General features: G+C 42.2%; 1 pseudogene; it reads left to right on the top strand.

Moving 5' to 3' along the window:
• Window positions 1–336: 336 nt before the first annotated feature.
• LOC105540938 lies at window positions 337–1,337 on the top strand (annotated as a pseudogene).
• The last annotated feature ends 4,215 nt before the right edge of the window (window positions 1,338–5,552 follow it).

The following is a 5,552-nucleotide window of genomic DNA, read 5'->3' as shown; positions in this document are numbered from 1 at the left end:
TTATTATTATTATTATTTTGAGACCGAGTCTCGCTCTGTCACCCAGGCTGGAGTGCCGTGGCACAATCTCAGCTCACTGCAACCTCCGCCTCCCGTGTACCAGCGATTCCCGCCTCAGCCTCCGGAGTAGCTGGGCTTACAGGCATGCACTACACACCCGGCTAATTTTTGTATTTTTAGTAGAGACGAGATTTCGCTATATTGGCCAGGCTGGTCTCGAACTCGTGACCTCTGGTGATCCGCCCACCTCGGCCTCCCAAAGTGCTGGGTTACAAGCGTGAGCCACCGGGCCCGGCTCCTAGATTTTATTTTTTTAACAAATCGGGGCCGCTGCCGCCCCCTGGTGTCCGCCCGTGTCGCGCCGGGGCCCAGAGGAGCCGTTGTGGGGTCTGGGCCGAGGCCTGTTCCTGTGCAAGTGGTCGTCGCCACCACTCTGCGTCCCCCCGTCGGTCCTCGCTGCCGGCCGCCATCATGCTGGCACTCGCCTCCCGCCTGCCGGACTGGTTCCGTTCGCTCTTCTGGAAGGAGGAGATGGAGCTGATGCTTCTGGGGCTGCAGTACTCGGGCAAGACCACCTTTGTCAATGTCATCACGTCAGGTCAATTCAGTGAAGATATGATACCCACAGTGGGCTTCAACAAGAGGAAAGTAACAAGGTAACGTCACAGTAAAGATCTAGGACATAGGAGGACAAGCCCGATTTTGAAGCATGTGGGAGCGGTATTGCAGAGGAGTCAATGCTATTGTTTACATGATAGATGCTGCACATCGTGAAAAGATAGAAGCTTCCCGAAATGAGCTACATAATCTTGTAGAGAAACCACAGTTGCAAGGAATTCCAGTGCCAAGTGCTTGGAAACAAGGGAGATCTTCCTAATGCCTTGGATGAGAAACAGCTAATTGAAAAAATGAATCTGTCTGCTATTCAGGATGGAGAAGTTTGTCGCTATTCAATTTCTTTGTTGTTGTTGTTTGTTTGTTTGTTTTGAGACGGAGTCTCGCTCTGTCACCAAACTGGAGTGCAATGGCACGATCTCTGCTCACTGCAACCTCCGCCTCCCGGGTTCAAGCAATTGTCTTGCCTCAGCCTCCAGAGTAGTTGGGACTACAGGCGCCCACCACCACGCCCAGCTAATTTTTGTATTTTTAGTAGAGACAGGGTTTCACCATGTTGGCTTGATCTCTTGATCTAGTGATCTACCTGCCTCGGTCTCCCAAACTGCTGGGATTACAGGTGTGAGCCACTGCACCTGGCCTCAATTTCTTGCAAAGAAAAGGATAATATAGATATCACACTTCAGTGGCTTATTCAGCATTCAAAATCCGGAAGAAGCTGAAGCATCTCCTGAAGTCTTCCAGTCCTTCTTGACTATAATCCTAGAATTATTGTCTGTTCCTCTGAAGTAATTCCCAGAATACAGTCCTTCCTAAACCCAAGACATGTCCTTTTTCAGAGTTTATTTCTCATGTGCACTGCTGAATATGAGTATCCCTAATCCTCATAAAGAATCAGCTGGAATTGTCATGATAAAGTCAGCACACACAAACAGGTTTCTTACACATATCTGTCTTAAGCCATGCGTAGAGCTTTAAAAAACAAAAAATGAAAAACAAAAACCCACACACTTTTGACCATCTTAAATCAAGAAAATTGCATATTTCCGTTGTGGTCTTTCTGGGCCAGATTTTTATATTGGTTTTCAGTAAAATATCTATCTGTAATATTGCATTATAGAGTCCAGTAGCTTCATACTGACGCTGACTTGATACAGCATGAAGTTTCTAGTGCCAGATACAGTATTTAGAAAACCTTTAAGCCTGAATAATTCATGAGGGATTTATGTAAACATAATGTTTATCTTATCTCACAAATGCATGTGAAATGTATAATTACATCTTAGGAATCCGAAATGGTCTGCAGACAGTGAGCAGAGGCAGCAGATCAATATTGGTTCTTTACACTGGTGAGATTCTCTCTGACAAATATTAAAGATATTCTACTTTCTGAGAACTCTTTCCCGCCAGATGGCAGTTAGGATATGGGAGAAACTAAAAGCATGCTGTTTTGTATCTGTCCAGGTCATTATTTCTATCTTTCGTTTTTTCTTCCTGGTTCAGCATACTTTTTTAAGGGGTTGAGAATTGAAGATTTTTTGAAAAGCTTTCATGAATTTAGATCTTTCCACCCAGTGTAATAAAACCTGTTAAGAATGTCAGGCTTTATTCAAACATATGTTTGTTCTATCTCCAGTCATTAAATCAGTGCTGCCGCATGACACTCTAACTCCTGACTTTTTATATCCAGTCATAACGTTGACTTTCAGCACAAAAGATACTTATAAACAAATAAAAAAATTTATTTTTTTCTCTTACTGATGGAAGATTTGGCACTCTTTTGACTGGTGCCATTAGACATCTTGATGATTGTGACGACTCTAGACCTGCCTGCTTTATCTAATGTAACCATGCTCGACGTCTACAGGTTGTTTAGTAATCAGTCACACAGAGAACTGAGGAACTCATGCTGTTCCTTTGCTTCTGTGATAGAGATGTCTAAAAACTTCAAATGAACATGTTTTGTAGTTTAGTGACTTCCATATACATAAAGGGACGTATTCATACTGGTTCATTTGTAAATTATTATTCATATAGGCCACTGTAGTAGATAAAACTCTATGGTTCACCTGCTTATATGTTGGCTCATACTGTGTGTGATTTTGTTTCTTCTGTTAAGCAGCACTTACGCAGACTGCATTTCCAAATGTGTTGAGCACTCAGAGTGTAGTCAACAGTAAGTTCTTTTAATGAATATCTGTTTTAATTTCTAGACTGCTATGGCCTTAAAAAATATTCTGTACAATATACTGCACTGTGTTGCACAGACACTACTTGCTTTTCTCCATTCATTTTTTTATGAGTAGAATCTGGGCTTTTAAAGTTCTTTTCTTATTCTTTGAAGCATGTTGCATATTTCCCTGATGGGATGGATGGTTCTGTAAATGAAGGGATATTTAAACTTGCTACTATTGTTCAACACCATTAATGGTCAATGTGAGCCATTGCAAAGAGTGTGGCAACTTGCTTGTGCCTAAAAGGAGAAATCGAAACTAGGATGTGTGACTCCGTGGGGACTGCATAGGTTTGTTAATTGACCTATAGCTAAATCTTAATGTGTTTTTGTGTCTGTACATTGCTTTCAGCATTTCAAGACGTCCGGATGCTATTCCCAACATTTTCCTGTGCATTAACCTCTGCATGTGAAAACTTTTAACAGTTACTGAACTATGTGAATTTTTTTTTATTTAGGTGGATGCATTTTTTGTCTGTTTACTGCTCTTCTCAGCTTTATTCAATAAACTTGCATTTTTAGGGTTGTATTGGCAATTTTAACTTAAAAAGTGCATCATGATGGAAGGTGCAGACTTTTTTGGAAGGGGAGAGAAGTAAGGTTCCAAGAGGAGGGTCTGTAGACCGTGTGTCAGAAATCAGCTCAGCCCTCAAATAATTGGGTCTTTGGGCTAGTTAAAATAGAAATAAACTTTTTAGACTGGTCACGGTGGCTCACGCCTGTAATCCCAGCACTTTGGGAGGCCGAGGCGGGCAGATCACGAGGTCAGGAGATCCAGACCATCCTAGCTAACATGGTGAAACCCCGTCTCTACTAAAAATACAAAAAATTAGCCAGGTGTGGTTGCAGGCACCTATAGTCCCAGCTACTTGGGAGGTTGAGGCAGGAGAATGGTGTGAACCGGGGAGGCAGAGCTTGCAGTGAGCCAAGATTGCACCACTGTACTCCAGCCTGGTGATAGAGCGAGACTCTGTCTCAAAAAAAAAAAAAAGAAACTTTTAAAATGTCCAAAAACAACAACAACAACAACAAATCGAAGGTTTGTGATGTGACAAAAATAAAATCCAATTGTAAAATATTTGAAGATATTTATTCTAAGCCAAACATTGGTGACCATGGCCCGAGGCACAGCTTCAACTGATCCTGAGAACACATGTGGAAGACGGTTGGGTTACACCTTTGTTTTATGCATTTTAGGGAGACATAAGACATCAATATACATTGGTTCGATGGGAAAGGTGAGACAACTTGAAGGGGGCATATGGCGGGGGGCTTATAGGTCATAGGTAAATTCAAAGATTTCTGATTGACAATTGGTTGAAAGAATTATTACCTAAAAATCTGTCATCAATGGAAAGGAGTGCTGGAGTTAGAATAAGGGGTTGTGGAGACCAAGGTTCTTATTATGTAGATGAAGTTTCACAGGTGGCTGCCCTTAGAGGCACTGGATGGCAACTATTTCCTATTCAGATTTTTAAAGGTGCTGGACTCTCAGTTAATCTCTTCAGGATTGGGAGGGCCTGGAAGGGGAAAGATCTGGTTGTGTAAACAAGGTATTTTTTGTTGTCATTGCTCTTTTTAGGAATAGGATCTTGCTTTGTTGTCCAGTCTGGAGTGCATTGGTGTGATCACGGCTCACTGCAGCCTCAACCTCCTGGGCTCAAGTGATCTTCCCACCTTAGCCTCCTGAGTAGCTGGCAGGTGTGTACCACCTTGCCCAGTTAATTGTTTTGTATTTTTTGTGGAGACGGGGTCTCCCTATGTTGCCCAGGCTGGTCTCCAACTCCTGGGCTCAAGCAATTTGCCTGCCTCAGCCTCCCAAAGTGCTGGGATTACAGGTGTGAGCCACCACGCCCAGCCTCAGAGATTTTTTACAGATGCAAATTTTCCCCCATAAAAGATGGCTTTGCAGGACCATTTCAAAATATGGCAAAAAACTATTTTGGGGTAAAATTTTTTATTTCTTCCTTTATCTATCATGTGATCTTATGCCAGAATCAGGTTGGAAAGTATGCCACATTATATAGGGTTAAATAAAACTTATCTGAGAGACTTTATTGTTTGTAGGGCGTGACTCCCCAGGTTCCTTAAGATAGGAATTCAGGCAAGAGAGAAAAAATATCAGAGTGTGATCCTCAGTGGAAACCATGCCTGAAGCAAGTTTATCGGCACCATTTTACCAAGAGTATGTGTTCACTTCCTGTGTCTATGTCACATTTTGGTAATCATTGCAATATTTCACACTTTTTCATTATTATGATATCTGTTATGGTAATCTACTATCAGTGATCTTTGTCGTTACTACGGGGATTGTTTTGGGGTGCCACAAACCACACCCATGTAAGACGGTGAACATCATCCATAAATGTTGTGTTCTGACTGCTCCACTCCTGGAGCTTCCCTATTCCCTGAGACATAACAATAGTGAAATTAGGCCAGTGAATAACCCTACAATGTTATCTAAGTGTTCAAGTGAAAAGAAGAAACCGACAATGGTGCAAACCTCATTGTTGCTTTATTTTTCTTTTTTATTTATTTGTTTGAGATGGAGTCTCCCTCTGTTGCCTAGGCTGGAGTGCAGTTCTGTGATCTCAATTCACTGCAACCTCCGCCTCCTGGGTTCAAGAGATTCTCCTGTTTCAGCCTCCAGAGTAGCTGGGATTACAAGCGTGCACAATGACACCCGGCTAATTTTTTTTTTTTT

This window comes from Mandrillus leucophaeus, unplaced genomic scaffold, assembly GCF_000951045.1.
Source record: "Mandrillus leucophaeus isolate KB7577 unplaced genomic scaffold, Mleu.le_1.0 Scaffold23, whole genome shotgun sequence".
Lineage (NCBI taxonomy): Eukaryota > Metazoa > Chordata > Mammalia > Primates > Cercopithecidae > Mandrillus > Mandrillus leucophaeus.
Note: the sequence above shows the minus strand (reverse complement) of the source record. Positions and strands in the feature narration are given on the sequence as shown.